Genomic DNA, 26,697 nt, shown 5'->3' with positions numbered 1-26,697 from the left:
CTGTAAATACTGACACTCTCCAGGGACTACCTGTAAATATTGACACACTCCCACGAGCCTCTGTAAATACTGACACACTCCCACGACACCCCCTAAACACTGACACACTCCCCGGACCCCCTGTAAATACTGTCACACTCCCGGGAACCCCTGTAAATACTGACACATTCCTGGGACCCCCTGCAAATACTGACACACACCCGGGACCCCCTGTAAATATTGACACACTCCCGGGCCCACCTGTAAATACTGACACACTCCCGGGAACCCCTGTAAATACTGACACACACCCGGGACCTCCTGTAAATACTGACACACTCCCAGGTCACCTATGAATACTGACACACTCCCGGGACCCCCTGTAAATACTGACACGCTCCCAGGACCCCCTGTAAATACCGACAAACTCCCAGGACACTCTGTAAATATTGAGACACTCCCGGGGACCCCCTGTAAATACTGACACAATCCCGGAACCCCCTGTAAATACTGACACACTCCCGGGACACTCTGTAAATACTGACACAATCCCGGGACCCCCTGTAAATACGGACACACTCCCGGGACCCCCTGTAAATACTGACACACTCCCGGGACCCCGTGTTAATACTGACAAACTCCAGGGACCACCTATTAGTTATGTCACACTCCCGGGACCCACTGTAAATACTGACACACTCCCGGGACCACCTGTAAATACTGACATACTCCCGGGAGCCCCTGTAAATACTGACACACTCCCGGGACCCCCTGTAAATACTGACGCACTCCCGGGCTCACCTGTTAATACTGACACACTCCCAGGATGCCCTGTAAATATTGACACACACAATTCCGGGACCCCCTGTAAATACAGACACACTCCCGGGACCAAGGGTAAATACTGACTCACTTCCAGGACCCCCTGAAAAACTGACACAATCCCGGGACCCGCTGTAAATACTGACACAATCCAGGAACCCCTGTTAACACTGACACACTCCCCGGGGACCCCCTGTTAATACTGACAAACTCCCAGGACCCCCTGTAAATACAGACTCATTCACGGGGAAACCCTGTAAATACTGACACACTCCCGGGACCCCGTGTTAATACTGACACGCTCCTGGGATAACCTGTTATTATGTCGCACTCCCGGGAGCCCCTGGAAATACTGACACACTCCCGGGGACACCCTGTAAATACTGACACACTCCCGGGGAGCCGTTGTAAATACAGACACACTCCCGTGGCCCCGTGTTCATACTGACACACTCCCAGGAGCACCTGTTAGTTATGTCACACTCCCGGGACCACCTGTTAGTTATGTCACACTCCCTGGACCCCCTGTAAATATTGACACACTCCCGGGACCACCTCTTAGTTATGTCACACTCCCGGGACCCCCTGTAAATAGTGACGCACTCCTGGGACTACCTGTAAATACTGACACATTCCCGGGCTCACCTGTAAATGTTGACACACTCCCAGGACCCCTTGTTAATACTGACACACTCCCCGGCGACACCCTGTAAATACTGACACACTCCCAGGACACCCTGTAAATACTGACACACTCCCGGGACCACCTGTTACCTATGTCACAATCCCTGGACCCCCTGCAAATACTGACACACTTCTCGGGGATCCGCTGTAAATACTGACACACATACAATGCCGGGATCCCCTGTAAATACTGACACGTTCCCGGGACCCCCTGTAAATACTTACACCCTCCCCGGGGACCCCGTGTAAATACTGACGCACTCCCGGGCCCACCTGTTAAAACTGACACACTCCCAGGACACCCTGTAAATACTGACACACAACCCGGGGACCCCCTGTAAATACTGACACACACAATCGCGGGATCCCCTGTAAATACTGACACAATAACGGGACCCCCTGTAAATACTGACACACTCCCAGGCCCACCTATTAATACTGACACTCTCCCGGGACCACCTGTAAATATTGACACATTCCTGGGAGCCCCTGCAAATACTGACACACTCCCGGGACCCCCTGAAAATACTGACACACTCCCAGGACCCCCTGTAAAAAGTGACACACTCCCAAGACCACTTCTAAATACTGACACACTAACAGGACCCTTTCTAGATACTGACACACTCCCGGGCCCACCTGTAAATACTGACACACTCCCACCACGCCCCCTAAATACTGACACACTCCCCGGACCCCCTGTAAATACTGCCACACTCCCGGGAACACCTGTAAATACTGACACATTCCTGGGACCCCCTGCAAATACTGACACACTCCCGGGACCCCCTGTAAATACTGACACACTCCCAGGACCCCCTGTAAATAGTGACACACTCCCAAGACCACCTCTAAATACTGGCACACTCCCAGAACCCTTTCTAGATACTGACACACTCCCAGGCCCACCTGTAAATACTGACACTCTCCCGGGTCCACCTTTAAATACAGACACACTCCCGGGACCCCCTGTAAATACTGACACACTCCCGGGTCCACCTGTAAATACAGACACACTCCCAGGACCCCTTGTAAAAACTGACACACTCCGAGGAACTCATGTAAATACTGACACCCTCCCGGGACCCCGTGTTAATGCTGACACACTCTCGGGCGCACAGTTCAATACTGACACACTCCCAGGACCCCCTGTAAATACTGACACACTCCCAGGACCCCCTGTAAATACTGACAGACTTCCGGGCCCACCTGTAAATACTGACACGCAACCCGGGGACACCCGGTAAATACTAACATACTCCCGGGTCCCCATGTTAACACTGACACACTCCCGGGACCACCTGTTAGTTATGTCACATCCCGGGCCCCCCTGTAAATAATGACACACTCCCGGGACCACCTGTTAGTTATGTCACACTCCCGGGAACTCCTGTAAATACTGACACTCTCCCGGGACCACCTGTTAATACTGACACACTCCCAGGACCCCCTGTAAATACTGACACACTCCCGGGACCCCCTGTAAATACCGACACACTCCCAGGATACCCTGTAAATATTGAGACACTCCCGGGGACCCCCTGTAAATACTGACACACTCCCAGGACCCCCTGTAAATACTGACACTCTCCCGGGACCACCTGTAAATATTGACACACTCCCACGAGACCCTGTAAATACTGACACACTCCCACGACACCCCCTAAACACTGACACACTCCCGGGGCCCCCTGTAAATACTGACACACACCCTTGGCCCCCTGTAAATACTGACACACTCCCAGGTCACCTATTAATACTGACACACTCCCGGGACCCCCTGTAAATACTGACACAATCCCGGGACCCCCTGTAAATATTGACACACTCCCGGGACCCCCTGTAAATACTGACACACTCCCCAGACCCCCTGTAAATACTGTCACACTCCCGGGACCCCCTGTAAATACTGACACATTCCTGGGACCACCTGTAAATACTGACACACTCCCGGGACCCCGTGTTAATACTGACAAACTCCCGGGACCACCTATTAGTTATGTCACACTCCCGGGACCCCCTTTAAATACTGACACACTCCCGGGACCAACTGTTAGCTATGTCACACTCCCGGGACCCCCTGTAAATACTGACACACTCCCGGGACCACCTTTAAATACTGGCACACTCCCAGGACCCCATGTTAATAGTGACACACTCCCTGGGGACCCCCTGTAAATACTGACACACTCCCAGGACCCCCTGTAAATACTGACACTCTCCAGGGACCACCTGTAAATATTGACACACTCCCACGAGCCCCTGTAAATACTGACACACTCCCACGACACCCCCTAAACACTGACACACTCCCCGGAACCCCTGTAAATACTGTCACACTCCCGGCAAACCCTGTAAATACTGACACATTCCTGGGACCCCCTGCAAATACTGACACACACCCGGGACCCCCTGTAAATAATGACACACTCCCGGGCCCACCTGTAAATACTGACACACTCCCGGGACCCCCTGTAAATACTGACACACACCCGGGACCCCCTGTAAATACTGACACACTCCCAGGTCACCTATTAATACTGACACACTCCCGGGACCCCCTGTAAATACTGACACGCTCCCAGGACCCCCTGTAAATACCGACACACACCCAGGACACACTGTAAATATTGAGACACTCCCGGGGACCCCGTGTAAATACTGACACAATCCCGGAACCCCCTGTAAATACTGACACACTCCCGGGACACTCTGTAAATACTGACACAATCCCGGGACCCCCTGTAAATACGGACACACTCCCGGGACCCCCTGTAAATACTGACACACTCCCGGGACTCCGTGTTAATACTGACAAACTCCAGGGACCACCTATTAGTTATGTCACACTCCCGGGACCCACTGTAAATATTGACACACTCCCGGGACCACCTGTTAGCTATGTCACCCTCCCAGGACCCCCTGTAAATACCAGCACACTCCCAGGACCCCCTTTTAATAATGACACACTCCCCGAGTACCCCCTGTAAATACTGACACCCTCCCGGGACCCCGTGTTAATACTGACATACTCCCGGGAGCACCTATTCATTATTTCACACTCCCGCGACCACCTGTTATTTATGTCACACTCCCGGGACCCCCTGTAAATATTGACACACTCCCGGGACCACCTGTTAGTTATGTCACACTCCCGGGACCCCCTGTAAATACTGACACACTACTGGGACTACCTGTAAATACTGACACTTTCCCGGGCCCACCTGTAAATACTGACACACTCCCAGGACCCCCTGTTAATACTGACACACTCCCCGGGGACCCCCTGTAAATAGTGACACACTCCCAGGACCCCCTGTAAATACTGACACTCTCCCGGGACCACCTGTAAATATTGACACACTCCCAGGAGCCCCTGTAAATACTGACACACTCCCACAACGCCCCCTAAATACTGACACACTCCCCGGACCCCCTGTAAATACTGTCACACTCACGGGAACACCTGTAAATACTGACACATTCCTGGGACCCCCTGCAAATACTGACACACTCCCGGGACCCCCTGTAAATACTGACACACTCCCAGGACCCGCTGTAAATAGTGACACACTACCAGGTCCACCTCTAAATACTGACACACTCACAGGACCCTTTCTAGATACTGACCAACTCCCGGGCCCACCTGTAAATACTGACACACTCCCGGGACCCCCTGTAAATACTGACACACTCCCAGGACCCGCTGTAAATAGTGACACACTCCCAGGTCCACCTCTAAATACTGACACACTCACAGGACCCTTTCTAGATACTGACCCACTCCCGGGCCCACCTGTAAATACTGACACACTCCCGGGTTCACCTATAAATACAGACACACTCCCAGGACCCCCTGTAAAAACTGACACACTCCGAGGAACTAAAGTAAATACTGACACCCTCCCGGGGCCCCGTGTTAATGCTGACACACTCTCGGGCGCACCCTTCAATACTGACACACTCCCAGGACCCCCTGTAAATACTGACACACTCCCAGGACCCCCTGTAAATACTGACAGACTCCCGGGCCCACCTGTAAATACTGACACGCAACCCGGGGACACCCTGTAAATACTAACACATTCCCGAGTCCCCGTGTTAACACTGACACACTCCCGGGACCACCTGTAAGTTATGACACATTCCGGGCCCCCCTGTAAATAATGACACACTCCCGGGACCACCTGTTAGTTATGTCACACTCCCGGGACCTCCTGTAAATACTGACACTCTCCCGGGACCACCTGTAAATACTGACACACTCCCAGGACCCCCTGTAAATACTGACACACTCCCGGGACCCCCTGTTAATACTGACACACTCCCAGGACGCCCTGTAAATACTGACACACAACCCGGGGACCCCCTGTAAATACTGACACACACAATCTCGGGACCCCCTGTAAAGACACACACTCCCGGCACCCCATGTAAATACTGACACACTTCCAGGACCCCCTGTAAAAACTGACACAATACCGGGACCCCCTGTAAATACTGACACAATCCCGGGACCCCCTGTTTATACTGACACACTCCCCGGGGACCCCCTGTTAATACTGACAAACTCCCAGGACCCGCTGTAAATATAGACACATTCACGGGGACACCCTGTAAATACTGACACACTCCCGGGACACCGTGTTAATACTGACACACTCCTGGGACAACCTGTTATTATGTCACACTCCCAGGACCCCCTGTAAATACTGACACACTTCCGGGACAACCTGTTAGTTATGTTGCACTCCCGGGAGCCCCTGGAAATACTGACACACTCCCGGGGACTCCCTGTAAATACTGACACACTCCCGGGGAGCACTTGTAAATACAGACACACTCCCGTGACCCCGTGTTCATACTGACACACTCCCGGGAGCACCTGTTAGTTATGTCACACTCCCGGGACCACCTGTTAGTTATGTCACACTCCCGGGACCCCCTGTAAATATTGACACACTCCCGGGACCACCTGTTAGTTATGTCACACCCCCGGGACCCCCTGTAAATACTGACACACTCCTGGGACTTCCTGTAAATACTGACACATTCCCGGGCTCACCTGTAAATGCTGATACACTCCCAGCACCCCCTGTTAATACTGACACACTCCCCGGGGAACCCCTCTAAATACTGACACACTCCCAGGACCCCCTGTAAATACTGACACACTCCCGGGACCACCTGTTAGCTATGTTACAATCCCGGGACCCCCTGCAAATACTGACGCACTTCCCGGGGACCCGCTATAAATACTGACGCACATACAATCTCGGGACCCCCGGTAAATACTGACACGCTCCCGGGACCCCCTGTAAATACTTACACTCTCCCCGGGGTCCCCGTGTGAATACTCACGCACTCCCGGGCCCACCTGTTAAAACTGACAGACTCCCAGGACACGCTTTAAATACTGACACACAACCCGGGGACACCCTGTAAATACTGACACACACAATCCCGGGATCCCCTGTAAATACTGACACACAACCCGGGGACCCCCTGTAAATACTGACACACACAATCCCGTGATCCCCTGTAAATACTGACACAATCCCGGGACCCCCTGTAAATACAGACACACTCCCGGTACCCCCTGTAAATACTGACACACTCCCGGGACCACCTGTTAGCTATGTCACAATCCCGGGACCAACTGCAAATACTGACACACTCCCCGGGGACACCCTGTAAATACTGACACACTCCCAGGACCCCCTGTAAATATTGACACACTCCCGGCACCACCTGTTAGCTATGTCAAAATCCCGGGACCCCCTGCAAATACTGACACACTCCCCGGGGACCCGCTGTAGATACTGACACACATACAATCCCGGGACCCCCTGTAAATACTGACACGCTCCCGGGACCCCCTGTAAATACTTACACTCTCCCCGGGGACCCCGTGTAAATACTGACGCACTCCCGGGCCCACCTGTTAATACTTACACACTCCCAGGACATCCTGTAAATACTGACACACAACCCGGGTACCCCCTGTAAATACTGACACACACAATCCCGGGATCCCCTGTAAATACTGACACACTCCCGGGAGCCCCTGTAAATACTGACACACACCCAGGCCCACCTATTAATACTGACATACTCCCGGGACCCCCTGTAAATACTGACACACTCCCGGGCCCACCTGTAAATACTGACATACTCCCGGGAGCCCCTGTAAATACTGACACACTCCCGGCACCCGCTGTAAATACTGACGCACTCCCGGGCTCACCTGTTATTACTGACACACTCCCAGGATGCCCAGTAAATATTGACACACACAATTCCGGGACCCCGTGTAAATACAGACACACTGCCGGGACCCCGGGTAAATACTGACTCACTTCCAGGACCCCCTGTAAAAACTGACACAATCCCAGGACCCGCTGTAAATACTGACACAATCGAGGAACCCCTGTTAACACTGACACACTCCCCGGGGACCCCCTGTTAATACTGACAAACTTCCAGGACCCCCTGTAAATACAGACTCATTCACGGGGACACCCTGTAAATACTGACACACTCCCGGGACCCCGTGTTAATACTGACACGCTCCTGGGATAATCTGTTATTATGTCACAATCCCAGGACCCCCTGTAAATACTGACACACTCCCGGGACCACCTGTTAGTTATGTCGCACAACCGGAAGCCCCAGGAAATACTGACACACTCCCGGGGACACCCTGTAAATACTGACACACTCCCGGGGAGCCGTTGTAAATACAGACACACTCCCGTGGCCCCGTGTTCATACTGACACACTCCCGGGACCCCCTGTAAATAATGACACACTCCCGGGCCCACCTGTAAATACTGACACACTCCCGGGACCCCCTGTAAATACTGACACACACCCGTGACCCCCTGTAAATACTGACACACTCCCAGGTCACCTATTAATACTGACACACTCCCGGGACCCCCTGTAAATACTGACACAATCCCGGGACCCCCTGTAAATACTGACACACTCCCGGGACCCCCTGTAAATACTGACACACTCCCCGGACCCCCTGTGAATACTGTTACACTCCCGGGACCCCCTGTAAACACTGACACATTCCTGGGACCACCTGTAAATACTGACACACTCCCGGGACCCCGTGTTAATACTGACAAACTCCCGGGACCACCTATTAGTTATGTCACACTCCCGGGACCACCTGTAAATACTGACACACTCCCGGGACCAACTGTTAGCTATGTCACACTCCCGGGACCCCCTGTAAATACTGACACACTCCCGGGACCACCTTTAAATACTGACACACCCCCAGGACCCCATGTTAATAGTGACACACTCCCCGGGGACCCCCTGTAAATACTGACAGACTCCCAGGACCCCCTGTAAATACTGACACTCTCCAGGGACCACCTGTAAATATTGACACACTCCCACGAGCCTCTGTAAATACTGACACACTCCCACGACACCCCCTAAACACTGACACACTCCCCGGACCCCCTGTAAATACTGTCACACTCCCGGGAACCCCTGTAAATACTGACACATTCCTGGGACCCCCTGCAAATACTGACACACACCCGGGACCCCCTGTAAATAATGACACAATCGAGGAACCCCTGTTAACACTGACACACTCCCCGGGGACCCCCTGTTAATACTGACAAACTTCCAGGACCCCCTGTAAATACAGACTCATTCACGGGGACACCCTGTAAATACTGACACACTCCCGGGACCCCGTGTTAATACTGACACGCTCCTGGGATAATCTGTTATTATGTCACAATCCCAGGACCCCCTGTAAATACTGACACACTCCCGGGACCACCTGTTAGTTATGTCGCACAACCGGAAGCCCCAGGAAATACTGACACACTCCCGGGGACACCCTGTAAATACTGACACACTCCCGGGGAGCCGTTGTAAATACAGACACACTCCCGTGGCCCCGTGTTCATACTGACACACTCCCGGGACCCCCTGTAAATAATGACACACTCCCGGGCCCACCTGTAAATACTGACACACTCCCGGGACCCCCTGTAAATACTGACACACACCCGTGACCCCCTGTAAATACTGACACACTCCCAGGTCACCTATTAATACTGACACACTCCCGGGACCCCCTGTAAATACTGACACAATCCCGCGACCCCCTGTAAATACTGACACACTCCCGGGACCCCCTGTAAATACTGACACACTCCCCGGACCCCCTGTGAATACTGTTACACTCCCGGGACCCCCTGTAAATACTGACACATTCCTGGGACCACCTGTAAATACTGACACACTACCGGGACCCCGTGTTAATACTGACAAACTCCCGGGACCACCTATTAGTTATGTCACACTCCCGGGACCCCCTGTAAATACTGACACACTCCCGGGACCAACTGTTAGCTATGTCACACTCCCGGGACCCCCTGTAAATACTGACACACTCCCGGGACCACCTTTAAATACTGACACACCCCCAGGACCCCATGTTAATAGTGACACACTCCCCGGGGACCCCCTGTAAATACTGACAGACTCCCAGGACCCCCTGTAAATACTGACACTCTCCAGGGACCACCTGTAAATATTGACACACTCCCACGAGCCTCTGTAAATACTGACACACTCCCACGACACCCCCTAAACACTGACACACTCCCCGGACCCCCTGTAAATACTGTCACACTCCCGGGAACCCCTGTAAATACTGACACATTCCTGGGACCCCCTGCAAATACTGACACACACCCGGGACCCCCTGTAAATAATGACACACTCCCGGGCCCACCTGTAAATACTGACACACTCCCGGGACCCCCTGTAAATACTTACACACACCCGGGACCCCCTGTAAATACTGACACACTCCCAGGTCACCTATTAATACTGACACACTCCCGGGACCCCCTGTAAATACTGACACGCTCCCAGGACCCCTGTAAATACCTACACACTCCCAGGACACACTGTAAATATTGAGACACTCCCGGGGACCCCCTGTAAATACTGACACAATCCCGGATCCCCCTGTAAATACTGACACACTCCCGGGACACTCTGTAAATACTGACACAATCCCGGGACCCCCTGTAAATACGGACACACTCCCGGGACACCCTGTAAATACTGACACACTCCCGGGACCCCGTGTTAATACTGACAAACTCCAGGGACCACCTATTAGTTATGTCACACTCCCGGGACCCACTGTAAATACTGACACACTCCCGGGACCACCTGTAAATACTGACATACTCCCGGGAGCCCCTGTAAATACTGACACACTCCCGGGACCCCCTGTAAATACTGACGCACTCCCGGGCTCACCTGTTAATACTGACACACTCCCAGGATGCCCTGTAAATATTGACACACACAATTCCGGGACCCCCTGTAAAAACTGACACAATCCCGGGACGCGCTGTAAATACTGACACAATCCAGGAACCCCTTTAACACTCACACACTCCCCGGGGACCCCCTGTTAATACTGACAAACTCCCAGGACCCCCTGTAAATACAGACTCAATCACGGGGACACCCTGTAAATACTGACACACTCCCGGGACCCCGTGTTAATACTGACACGCTCCTGGGATAACCTGTTATTATGTCGCACTCCCGGGAGCCCCAGGAAATATTGACACACTCCCGGGGACACCCTGTAAATACTGACACACTCCCGGGGAGCCGTTGTAAATACAGACACACTCCTGTGGCCCCGTGTTCATACTGACACACTCCCGGGAGCACCTGTTAGTTATGTCACACTCCCGGGACCACCTGTTAGTTATGGCACACTCCCTGGACCCCCTGTAAATATTGACACACTCCCGGGACCACCTCTTAGTTATGTCACACTCCCGGGACCGCCTGTAAATAGTGACACACTCCAGGGACTACCTGTAAATACTGACACATTCCCGGGCTCACCTGTAAATGTTGACACACTCCCAGGAGCCCTTGTTAATACTGACACACTCCCCGGGGACACCCTGTAAATACTGACACACTCCCAGGACACCCTGTAAATACTGACACACTCCCGGGACCACCTGTTAGCTATGTCACAATCCCTGGACCCCCTGCAAATACTGACACACTTCCCGGGGACCCGCTGTAAATACTGACACACATACAATGCCGGGATCCCCTGTAAATACTGACACGCTCCGGGGACCCCCTGTAAATACTTATACTCTCCCCGGGGACCCCGTGTAAATACTGACGCACTCCCGGGCCCACCTGTTAAAACTGACACACTCCCAGGACATCCTGTAAATACTGACACACAACCCGGGGACCCCCTGTAAATACTGACACACACTATCGCGGGATCCCCTGTAAATACTGACACAATCCCGGGACCCCCTGTAAATACTGACACACTCCCAGGCCCACCTATTAATACTGACACTCTCCCGGGACCACCTGTAAATATTGACACATTCCTGGGACCCCCTGCAAATACTGACACACTCCCGGGACCCCCTGAAAATACTGACACACTCCCAGGACCCCCTGTAAATAGTGACACACTCCCAAGACCACCTCTAAATACTGACACACTCCCAGGACCCTTTCTAGATACTGACACACTCCCGGGCCCACCTGTAAATAATGACACACTCCCATCACGCCCCCTAAATACTGACACACTCCCTGGACCCCCTGTAAATACTGCCACACTCCCGGGAACACCTGTAAATACTGACACATTCCTGGGACCCCCTGTAAATACTGACACACTCCCGGGACCCCCTGTAAATACTGACACACTCCCAGGACCCCATGTAAATAGTGACACACTCCCAAGACCACCTCTAAATACTGACACACTCCCAGGACCCTTTCTAGATACTGACACACTCCCGGGCCCACCTGTAAATACTGACACACTCCCGGGTCCACCTGTAAATATAGACACACTCCCAGGACCCCCTGTAAATACTGACATACTCCCGGGTCCACCTGTAAATACGGACACACTCCCAGGACCCCCTGTAAAAACTGACACACTCCGAGGAACTCATGTAAATACTGACACCCTCCCGGGACCCCGTGTTAATGTTGACACACTCTCGGGCGCAAATTTCAATAATGACACACTCCCAGGACCCCCTGTAAATACTGACACACTCCCAGGACCCCCTGTAAATACTGACAGACTCCCGGGCCCACCTGTAAATACTGACACGCAACCCGGGGACACCCTGTAAATACTAACATACTCCCGGGTCCCCGTGTTAACACTGACACACTCCCGGGACCACCTGTTAGTTATGTCACATCCCGGGCCACCCTGTAAATAATGACACACTCCCGGGACCACCTGTTAGTTATGTCACACTCCCGGGAACTCCTGTAAATACTGACATTCTCCCGGGACCACCTGTTAATACTGACACACTCCCAGGACCCCCTGTAAATACTGACACACTCCCGGGACCACCTATTAGTTATGTCATACTCCCGGGACCCCCTGTAAATACTGACACACTCCCGGGACCAACTGTTAGCTATGTCACACTCCCGGGACCCCCTGTAAATACTGACACACTCCCGGGACCACCTTTAAATACTGACACACTCCCAGGACCCCATGTTAATAGTGACACACTCCCCGGGGACCCCCTGTAAATACTGACAGACTCCCAGGACCCCCTGTAAATACTGACACTCTCCAGGGACTACCTGTAAATATTGACACACTCCCACGAGCCTCTGTAAATACTGACACACTCCCACGACACCCCCTAAACACTGACACACTCCCCGGACCCCCTGTAAATACTGTCACACTCCCGGGAACCCCTGTAAATACTGACACATTCCTGGGACCCCCTGCAAATACTGACACACACCCGGGACCCCCTGTAAATATTGACACACTCCCGGGCCCACCTGTAAATACTGACACACTCCCGGGAACCCCTGTAAATACTGACACACACCCGGGACCCCCTGTAAATACTGACACACTCCCAGGTCACCTATGAATACTGACACACTCCCGGGACCCCCTGTAAATACTGACACGCTCCCAGGACCCCCTGTAAATACCGACAAACTCCCAGGACACTCTGTAAATATTGAGACACTCCCGGGGACCCCCTGTAAATACTGACACAATCCCGGAACCCCCTGTAAATACTGACACACTCCCGGGACACTCTGTAAATACTGACACAATCCCGGGACCCCCTGTAAATACGGACACACTCCCGGGACCCCCTGTAAATACTGACACACTCCCGGGACCCCGTGTTAATACTGACAAACTCCAGGGACCACCTATTAGTTATGTCACACTCCCGGGACCCACTGTAAATACTGACACACTCCCGGGACCACCTGTAAATACTGACATACTCCCGGGAGCCCCTGTAAATACTGACACACTCCCGGGACCCCCTGTAAATACTGACACACTCCCGGGCTCACCTGTTAATACTGACACACTCCCAGGATGCCCTGTAAATATTGACACACACAATTCCGGGACCCCCTGTAAATACAGACACACTCCCGGGACCAAGGGTAAATACTGACTCACTTCCAGGACCCCCTGAAAAACTGACACAATCCCGGGACCCGCTGTAAATACTGACACAATCCAGGAACCCCTGTTAACACTGACACACTCCCCGGGGACCCCCTGTTAATACTGACAAACTCCCAGGACCCCCTGTAAATACAGACTCATTCACGGGGAAACCCTGTAAATACTGACACACTCCCGGGACCCCGTGTTAATACTGACACGCTCCTGGGATAACCTGTTATTATGTCGCACTCCCGGGAGCCCCTGGAAATACTGACACACTCCCGGGGACACCCTGTAAATACTGACACACTCCCGGGGAGCCGTTGTAAATACAGACACACTCCCGTGGCCCCGTGTTCATACTGACACACTCCCAGGAGCACCTGTTAGTTATGTCACACTCCCGGGACCACCTGTTAGTTATGTCACACTCCCTGGACCCCCTGTAAATATTGACACACTCCCGGGACCACCTCTTAGTTATGTCACACTCCCGGGACCCCCTGTAAATAGTGACACACTCCTGGGACTACCTGTAAATACTGACACATTCCCGGGCTCACCTGTAAATGTTGACACACTCCCAGGACCCCTTGTTAATACTGACACACTCCCCGGCGACACCCTGTAAATACTGACACACTCCCAGGACACCCTGTAAATACTGACACACTCCCGGGACCACCTGTTACCTATGTCACAATCCCTGGACCCCCTGCAAATACTGACACACTTCTCGGGGATCCGCTGTAAATACTGACACACATACAATGCCGGGATCCCCTGTAAATACTGACACGTTCCCGGGACCCCCTGTAAATACTTACACCCTCCCCGGGGACCCCGTGTAAATACTGACGCACTCCCGGGCCCACCTGTTAAAACTGACACACTCCCAGGACACCCTGTAAATACTGACACACAACCCGGGGACCCCCTGTAAATACTGACACACACAATCGCGGGATCCCCTGTAAATACTGACACAATAACGGGACCCCCTGTAAATACTGACACACTCCCAGGCCCACCTATTAATACTGACACTCTCCCGGGACCACCTGTAAATATTGACACATTCCTGGGAGCCCCTGCAAATACTGACACACTCCCGGGACCCCCTGAAAATACTGACACACTCCCAGGACCCCCTGTAAAAAGTGACACACTCCCAAGACCACTTCTAAATACTGACACACTAACAGGACCCTTTCTAGATACTGACACACTCCCGGGCCCACCTGTAAATACTGACACACTCCCACCACGCCCCCTAAATACTGACACACTCCCCGGACCCCCTGTAAATACTGCCACACTCCCGGGAACACCTGTAAATACTGACACATTCCTGGGACCCCCTGCAAATACTGACACACTCCCGGGACCCCCTGTAAATACTGACACACTCCCAGGACCCCCTGTAAATAGTGACACACTCCCAAGACCACCTCTAAATACTGGCACACTCCCAGAACCCTTTCTAGATACTGACACACTCCCAGGCCCACCTGTAAATACTGACACTCTCCCGGGTCCACCTTTAAATACAGACACACTCCCGGGACCCCCTGTAAATACTGACACACTCCCGGGTCCACCTGTAAATACAGACACACTCCCAGGACCCCTTGTAAAAACTGACACACTCCGAGGAACTCATGTAAATACTGACACCCTCCCGGGACCCCGTGTTAATGCTGACACACTCTCGGGCGCACAGTTCAATACTGACACACTCCCAGGACCCCCTGTAAATACTGACACACTCCCAGGACCCCCTGTAAATACTGACAGACTTCCGGGCCCACCTGTAAATACTGACACGCAACCCGGGGACACCCGGTAAATACTAACATACTCCCGGGTCCCCATGTTAACACTGACACACTCCCGGGACCACCTGTTAGTTATGTCACATCCCGGGCCCCCCTGTAAATAATGACACACTCCCGGGACCACCTGTTAGTTATGTCACACTCCCGGGAACTCCTGTAAATACTGACACTCTCCCGGGACCACCTGTTAATACTGACACACTCCCAGGACCCCCTGTAAATACTGACACACTCCCGGGACCCCCTGTAAATACCGACACACTCCCAGGATACCCTGTAAATATTGAGACACTCCCGGGGACCCCCTGTAAATACTGACACACTCCCAGGACCCCCTGTAAATACTGACACTCTCCCGGGACCACCTGTAAATATTGACACACTCCCACGAGACCCTGTAAATACTGACACACTCCCACGACACCCCCTAAACACTGACACACTCCCGGGGCCCCCTGTAAATACTGACACACACCCTTGACCCCCTGTAAATACTGACACACTCCCAGGTCACCTATTAATACTGACACACTCCCGGGACCCCCTGTAAATACTGACACAATCCCGGGACCCCCTGTAAATATTGACACACTCCCGGGACCCCCTGTAAATACTGACACACTCCCCAGACCCCCTGTAAATACTGTCACACTCCCGGGACCCCCTGTAAATACTGACACATTCCTGGGACCACCTGTAAATACTGACACACTCCCGGGACCCCGTGTTAATACTGACAAACTCCCGGGACCACCTATTAGTTATGTCACACTCCCGGGACCCCCTTTAAATACTGACACACTCCCGGGACCAACTGTTAGCTATGTCACACTCCCGGGACCCCCTGTAAATACTGACACACTCCCGGGACCACCTTTAAATACTGGCACACTCCCAGGACCCCATGTTAATAGTGACACACTCCCCGGGGACCCCCTGTAAATACTGACACACTCCCAGGACCCCCTGTAAATACTGACACTCTCCAGGGACCACCTGTAAATATTGACACACTCCCACGAGCCCCTGTAAATACTGACACACTCCCACGACACCCCCTAAACACTGACACACTCCCCGGAACCCCTGTAAATACTGTCACACTCCCGGCAAACCCTGTAAATACTGACACATTCCTGGGACCCCCTGCAAATACTGACACACACCCGGGACCCCCTGTAAATAATGACACACTCCCGGGCCCACCTGTAAATACTGACACACTCCCGGGACCCCCTGTAAATACTGACACACACCCGGGACCCCCTGTAAATACTGACACACTCCCAGGTCACCTATTAATACTGACACACTCCCGGGACCCCCTGTAAATAATGACACGCTCCCAGGACCCCCTGTAAATACCGACACACACCCAGGACACACTGTAAATATTGAGACACTCCCGGGGACCCCGTGTAAATACTGACACAATCCCGGAACCCCCTGTAAATACTGACACACTCCCGGGACACTCTGTAAATACTGACACAATCCCGGGACCCCCTGTAAATACGGACACACTCCCGGGACCCCCTGTAAATACTGACACACTCCCGGGACTCCGTGTTAATACTGACAAACTCCAGGGACCACCTATTAGTTATGTCACACTCCCGGGACCCACTGTAAATATTGACACACTCCCGGGACCACCTGTTAGCTATGTCACCCTCCCAGGACCCCCTGTAAATACCAGCACACTCCCAGGACCCCCTTTTAATAATGACACACTCCCCGAGTACCCCCTGTAAATACTGACACCCTCCCGGGACCCCGTGTTAATACTGACATACTCCCGGGAGCACCTATTCATTATTTCACACTCCCGCGACCACCTGTTATTTATGTCACACTCCCGGGACCCCCTGTAAATATTGACACACTCCCGGGACCACCTGTTAGTTATGTCACACTCCCGGGACCCCCTGTAAATACTGACACACTACTGGGACTGCCTGTAAATACTGACACTTTCCCGGGCCCACCTGTAAATACTGACACACTCCCAGGACCCCCTGTTAATACTGACACACTCCCCGGGGACCCCCTGTAAATAGTGACACACTCCCAGGACCCCCTGTAAATACTGACACTCTCCCGGGACCACCTGTAAATATTGACACACTCCCAGGAGCCCCTGTAAATACTGACACACTCCCACAACGCCCCCTAAATACTGACACACTCCCCGGACCCCCTGTAAATACTGTCACACTCACGGGAACACCTGTAAATACTGACACATTCCTGGGACCCCCTGCAAATACTGACACACTCCCGGGACCCCCTGTAAATACTGACACACTCCCAGGACCCGCTGTAAATAGTGACACACTACCAGGTCCACCTCTAAATACTGACACACTCACAGGACCCTTTCTAGATACTGACCAACTCCCAGGACCCCCTGTAAAAACTGACACACTCCGAGGAACTAAAGTAAATACTGACACCCTCCCGGGGCCCCGTGTTAATGCTGACACACTCTCGGGCGCACCCTTCAATACTGACACACTCCCAGGACCCCCTGTAAATACTGACACACTCCCAGGACCCCCTGTAAATACTGACAGACTCCCGGGCCCACCTGTAAATACTGACACGCAACCCGGGGACACCCTGTAAATACTAACACACTCCCGAGTCCCCGTGTTAACACTGACACACTCCCGGGACCACCTGTAAGTTATGACACATTCCGGGCCCCCCTGTAAATAATGACACACTCCCGGGACCACCTGTTAGTTATGTCACACTCCCGGGACCTCCTGTAAATACTGACACTCTCCCGGGACCACCTGTAAATACTGACACACTCCCAGGACCCCCTGTAAATACTGACACACTCCCGGGACCCCCTGTAAATACCGACACACTCCCAGGATACCCTGTAAATATTGAGACACTCCCGGGGACCCCCTGTAAATACTGACACACTCCCGGGACCACCTATTAGTTATGTCACACTCCCTGGACCCCCTGTAAATACTGACACACTCCCAGGACTCCCTGTCAATACCAACACACTCCCAGGACCCCCTGTAAATATTGAGACACTCCCAGGACCCCCTGTAAATACTGACACTCTCCCGGGACCACCTGTAAATATTGACACACTCCCACGAGACCCTGTAAATACTGACACACTCCCACGACACCCCCTAAACATTGACACACTCCCCGGACCCCCTGTAAATACTGTCACACTCCCGGGAACACCTGTAAATACTGACACATTCCTGGGACCCCCTGCAAATACTGACACACTCCCGGGACCCCCTGTAAATAATGGCACACTCCCGGGCCCACCTGTAAATACTGACACACTCCCGGGACCCCCTGTAAATACTGACACACACCCGTGACCCCCTGTAAATACTGACACACTCCCAGGTCACCTATTAATACTGACACACTCCCGGGATCCCATGTAAATACTGACACAATCCCGGGACCCCCTGTAAATACTGACACACTCCCGGGACCCCCTGTAAATACTGACACACTCCCCGGACCCCCTTTAAATACTGTCATACTCCCGGGACCCCCTGTAAATACTGACACATTCCTGGGACCACCTGTAAATACTGACACACTCCCGGGACCCCGTGTTAATACTGACAAACTCCCGGGACCACCTATTAGTTATGTCACACTCCCGGGACCCGCTGTAAATACTGACACACTCCCGGGACCAACTGTTAGCTATGTCACACTCCCGGGACCCCATGTAAATACTGACACACTCCCGGGACCACCTTTAAATACTGACACACTCCCAGGACCCCATGTTAATAGTGACACACTCCCCGGGGACCCCTGTAAATACTGACACACTCCCAGGAGCACCTGTAAATACTGACACTCTCCAGGGACCACCTGTAAATATTGACACACTCCCACGAGCCCCTGTAAATACTGACACACTCCCACGACACCCCCTAAACACTGACACACTCCCCGGACCCCCTGTAAATACTGTCACACTCCCGGGAACCCCTGTAAATACTGACACACACCCGGGACCCCCTGTAAATAATGACACACTCCCGGGCCCACCTGTAAATACTGACACACTCCCGGGACCTCCTGTAAATACTGACACACACCCAGGACCCCCTGTAAATACTGACACACTCCCGGGACCCCCTGTAAATACTGACACGCTCCCAGGACCCCCTGTAAATACCGACACACTCCCAGGACACACTGTAAATATTGAGACACTCCCGGGGACCCCCTGTAAATACTGACACAATCCCGGAACCCCCTGTAAATACTGACACACTCCCGGGACACTCTGTAAATACTGACACAATCCCGGGACCCCCTGTAAATACGGACACACTCCCGGGACCCCCTGTAAATACTGACACACTCCCGGGACCCCGTGTTAATACTGACAAACTCCAGGGACCACCTATTAGTTATGTCACACTCCCGGGACCCACTGTAAATACTGACACACTCCCGGGACCACCTGTTAGCTATGTCACCCTCCCAGGACCCCCTGTAAATACCAGCACACTCCCAGGACCCCCTTTTAATAATGACACACTCCCCGAGTAGCCCCTGTAAATACTGACACCCTCCCGGGACCACGTGTTAATACTGACATACTCCCGGGAGCACCTGTTCATTATTTCACACTCCCGCGACCACCTGTTATTTATGTCACACTCCCGGGACCCCCTGTAAATATTGACACACTCCCGGGACCACCTGTTAGTTATGTCACACTCCCGGGACCCCCTGTAAATACTGATACACTACTGGGACTACTTGTAAATACTGACACTTTCCCGGGCCCACCTGTAAATACTGACACACTCCCAGGACCCCCTGTTAATACTGACACACTCCCCGGGGACCCCCTGTAAATAGTGACACACTCCCAGGACCCCGTGTAAATACTGAAACTCTCCCGGGACCACCTGTAAATATTGACACACTCCCAGGAGCCCCTGTAAATACTGACACACACCCACCACGCCCCCTAAATACTGACACACTCCCCGGACCCCCTGTAAATACTGTCACACTCACGGGAACACCTGTAAATACTGACACATTCCTGGGACCCCCTGCAAATACTGACACACTCCCGGGACCCCCTGTAAATACTGACACACTCCCAGGACTCGCTGTAAATAGTGACACACTCCCAGGTCCACCTCCAAATACTGACACACTCACAGGACCCTTTCTAGATACTGACCCACTCCCGGGCCCACCTGTAAATACTGACACACTCCCGGGTCCACCTATAAATACAGACACACTCCCAGGACCCCCTGTAAATATTGACACACTCCCGAGTCCACCTGTAAATACAGACACATTCCCAGGACCCCCTGTAAAAACTGACACACTCCGAGGAACTCATGTAAATACTGACAACCTCCCGGGGCCCCGTGTTAATGCTGACACACTCCCGGGCGCACCCTTCAATACTGACACACTCCCAGGACCCCCTGTAAATACTGACACACTCCCAGGACCCCCTGTAAATACTGACAGACTCCCGGGCCCACCTGTAAATACTGACACGCAACCCGGGGACACCCTGTAAATACAAACACACTCCCGAGTCCCCGTGTTAACACTGACACACTCTCGGGACCACCTGTAAGTTATGACACATTCCGGGCCCCCCTGTAAATAATGACACACTCCCGGGACCACCTGTTAGTTATGTCACACTCCCGGGACCTCCTGTAAATACTGACACTCTCCCGGGACCACCTGTAAATACTGACACACTCCCAGGACCCCCTGTAAATACTGACACACTCCCGGGACCCCCTGTAAATACCGACACACTCCCAGGATACCCTGTAAATATTGAGACACTCCCGGGGACCCCCTGTAAATACTGACACACTCCCGGGACCACCTGTTAATTATGTCACACTCCCGGGACCGCCTGTAAATACTGACACACTCCCGGGACCACCTGTTAGTTATGTCACACTCCCTGGACCCCCTGTAAATACTGACACACTCCCAGGACTCCCTGTAAATACCGACACACTCCCAGGACCCCCTGTAAATATTGAGACACTCCCGGGGACCCCCTGTAAATACTGACATACTCCCGGGACCCCCTGTAAATACTGACACGCTCCCCGGACCCTCTGTAAATACTGACACACTCCTGGACTACCTGTAAATACTGACACATTCCCGGGCTCACCTGTAAATGTGACACACTCCCAGGACCCCCTGTTAATACTGACACACTCCCCGCGGACCCCCTGTAAATACTGACACACTCCCAGGACCCCCTGTAAATACTGACACACTCCCGGGACCCCCTGTAAATACTTACACTCTCCCCGGGGACCCCGTGTAAATACTGACGCACTCCCGGGCCCACCTGTTAAAACTGACACACTCCCAGGGCAAGCTGTAAATACTGACACACTCCCAGGCCCACCTATTAATACTGACACACTCCCGGGACCCCCGGTAAATACTGACACACTCCCGGGACCCCCTGCAAATACTGACACACTCCCGGGACCCCCTGTAAATACTGAGACACTCCCGGGCCCATCCGTAAATACTGACACACTCGCGGGACACCCTGTAAATACTGCCACACTCCCAGGACCCCATGTAAATACTGACACTCTCCCGGGACCATCTGTAAATACTGACACACTCCCAGGATCCCCTGTAAATAGTGACACACTCCCAGGACCACCTCTAAATACTGACACACTCGCAGGACCCCCTCTAAATACTGACGCACTCCCAGGACCCCCTCTAAATACTGACACACTCCCGGGCCCACCTGTAAAATACTGCCACACTCCCGGGACCACCTGTAAATACTGACACACTCCCAGGACCTCCTGTAAATATGACACCCTCCCGGGACCCCGTGTTAATACTGACACACTCCCGGGAGCACCTGTTCATTATGTCACACTCCCGGGACCCCCTGTAAATATTGACACACTCCCGGGCCCACCTGTAAATACTGACATGCAACCCGGGGACACCATGTAAATACTAACACACTCACGGGTCCCCGTGTTAATACTGACACACTCCCGGGACCACCTGTTAGATATGTCACATCCCGGGCCCCCCTGTAAATAATGACACACTCCCGGGACCACCTGTTAGTTATGTCACACTCCCGGGTCTCCTGTAAATATTGACACTCTCCCGGGACCACCTGTAAATACTGACACACTCCCAGGACCCCCTGTAAATACTGACACACTCCCGGGACCCCCTGTAAATACCGACACACTCCCAGGATACCCTGTAAATATTGAGACACTCCCGGGGACCCCCTGTAAATACTGACACACTCCCCCGGGACCCCCTGTAAATACTTACACACTCCCCGGGGACACCCTGTAAATACTGACACACTCCCGGGGAACCCCTGTAAATACTGACCCAGTCCCAGGACACCGTGTTAATACTGACAAACTCCCGGGACCACCTATTAGTTATGTCACACTCCTGGGACCCCCTATTAATACTGACACACTCCCAGGACCACCTGTTAGTTATGTCACACTCCTGGGACCCCCTATTAATACTGACACACTCCCAGGACCACCTGTTAGTTATGTCACACTCCCGGGACCCCCTGTAAATACCGACACACTCCGGGGACCACCTGTTAGTTATGTCACACTCCTGGGACCCCCTGTAAATACTGACACACTCCCAGGACTCCCTGTAAATACCGACACACTCGCAGGACCCCCTGTAAATATTGAGACACTCCCGGGTACCCCCTGTAAATACTGACACAATCCCGGGACCCCCTGTAAATACTGACACACTCCCGGGACCCCCTGTAAATACTGACACACTCCCCGGACCCCCTGTAAATACTGTCACACTCCCGGGACCCCCTGTAAATACTGACACATTCCTGGGACCACCTGTAAATACTGACACACTCCCGGGCCCAGCTGTAAATAGTGACACACTCCCGGGTCCACCTGTAAATACAGACACACTCCCAGGACCCCCTGTAAATACTGACACACTCCCGGGTCCACCTGTAAACACAGACACACTCCCAGGGTACCCTGTAAATACTGACACTCTCCCGGGACCACCTGTAAATATTGACACACTCCCAGGAGCCCCTGTAAATACTGACACACTCCCACCACGCCCCCTAAATACTGACACACTCCCCGGACCCCCTGTAAATACTGTCACACTCACGGGAACACCTGTAAATACTGACACATTCCTGGGACCCCCTGCAAATACTGACACACTCCCGGGACCCCCTGTAAATACTGACACACTCCCAGGACCCGCTGTAAATAGTGACACACTCCCAGGTCCACCTCTAAATACTGACACACTCACAGGACCCTTTCTAGATACTGACCCACTCCCGGGCCCACCTGTAAATACTGACACACTCTCGGGTCCACCTATAAATACAGACACACTCCCAGGACCCCCTGTAAATACTGACACACTCCCGGGTCCACCTGTAAATACAGACACACTCCCAGGACCCCCTGTAAAAACTGACACACTCCGAGGAACTCATGTAAATACTGACACCCTCCCGGGGCCCCGTGTTAATGCTGACACACTCCCGGGCGCACCCTTCAATACTGACACACTCCCAGGACCCCCTGTAAATACTGACACACTCCCAGGACCCCCTGTAAATACTGACAGACTCCCGGGCCCACCTGTAAATACTGACACGCAACCCGGGGACACCCTGTAAATACTAACACACTCCCGAGTCCCCGTGTTAACACTGACACACTCCCGGGACCACCTGTAAGTTATGACACATTCCGGGCCCCCCTGTAAATACTGACACATTCCTGGGACCACCTGTAAATACTGACACATTCCCGGGTCCACCTGTAAATACAGACACACTCCCAGGACCCCCTGTAAATACTGACACTCTCCCGGGACCACCTGTAAATATTGACACACTCCCAGGAGCCCCTGTAAATACTGACACACTCCCACCACGCCCCCTAAATACTGACACACTCCCCGGACCCCCTGTAAATACTGTCACACTCACGGGAACACCTGTAAATACGGACACATTCCTGGGACCCCCTGCAAATACTGACACACTCCCGGGACCCCCTGTAAATACTGACACACTCCCAGGACCCGCTGTAAATAGTGACACACTCCCAGGTCCACCTCTAAATACTGAAACACTCACAGGACCCTTTCTAGATACTGACACACTCCCGGGCCCACCTGTAAATACTGACACACTCCCGGGTCCACCTATAAATACAGACACACTCCCAGGACCCCCTGTAAATACTGACACACTCCCGGGTCCACCTGTAAATACAGACACATTCCCAGGACCCCCTTTAAAAACTGACACACTCCGAGGAACTCATGTAAATACTGACAACCTCCCGGGGCCCCGTGTTAATGCTGACACACTCCCGGGCGCACCCTTCAATACTGACACACTCCCAGGACCCCCTGTAAATATTGACACACTCCCAGGAGCCCCTGTAAATACTGACACACTCCCACCACGCCCCCTAAATACTGACACACTCCCCGGACACCCTGTAAATACTGTCACACTCACGGGAACACCTGTAAATACGGACACATTCCTGGGACCCCCTGCAAATACTGACACACTCCCGGGACCCCCTGTAAATACTGACACACTCCCAGGACCCGCTGTAAATAGTGACACACTCCCAGGTCCACCTCTAAATACTGACACACTCACAGGACCCTTTCTAGATACTGACACACTCCCGGGCCCACCTGTAAATACTGACACACTCCCGGGTCCACCTATAAATACAGACACACTCCCAGGACCCCCTGTAAATACTGACACACTCCCGGGTCCACCTGTAAATACAGACACATTCCCAGGACCCCCTGTAAAAACTGACACACTCCGAGGAACTCATGTAAATACTGACAACCTCCCGGGGCCCCGTGTTAATGCTGACACACTCCCGGGCGCACCCTTCAATACTGACACATTCCCAGGACCCCCTGTAAATACTGACACACTCCCAGGACCCCCTGTAAATACTGACAGACTCCCGGGCCCACCTGTAAATACTGACACGCAACCCGGGGACACCCTGTAAATACTAACACACTCCCGAGTCACCGTGTTAACACTGACACACTCCCGGGACCACCTGTAAGTTATGACACATTCCGGGCCCCCCTGTAAATAATGACACACTCCCGGGACCACCTGTTAGTTATGTCACACTCCCGGGACCTCCTGTAAATACTGACACTCTCTCGGGACCACCTGTAAATACTGACACACTCCCAGGACCCCCTGTAAATACTGACACACTCCCGGGACCCCCTGCAAATACTGACACACTCCCGGGACCCCCTGTAAATACTGAGACACTCCCGGGCCCATCCGTAAATACTGACACACTCGCGGGACACCCTGTAAATACTGCCACACTCCCAGGACCCCATGTAAATACTGACACTCTCCCGGGACCATCTGTAAATACTGACACACTCCCAGGACCCCCTGTAAATAGTGACACACTCCCAGGACCACCTATAAATACTGACACACTCGCAGGACCCCCTCTAAATACTGACGCACTCCCAGGACCCCCTCTAAATACTGACACACACCCGGGCCCACCTGTAAAATACTGCCACACTCCCGGGACCACCTGTAAATACTGACACACTCCCAGGACCTCCTGTAAATATGACACCCTCCCGGGACCCCGTGTTAATACTGACACACTCCCGGGAGCACCTGTTCATTATGTCACACTCCCGGGACCACCTGTAAGTTATGTCACACTCCCGGGACCCCCTGTA

The sequence above is a fragment of the Pristiophorus japonicus genome, chromosome 9 (genome assembly GCF_044704955.1).
Source record: "Pristiophorus japonicus isolate sPriJap1 chromosome 9, sPriJap1.hap1, whole genome shotgun sequence".
NCBI classification, from domain to species: domain Eukaryota; kingdom Metazoa; phylum Chordata; class Chondrichthyes; family Pristiophoridae; genus Pristiophorus; species Pristiophorus japonicus.
This window is presented reverse-complemented; position numbering follows the sequence as displayed.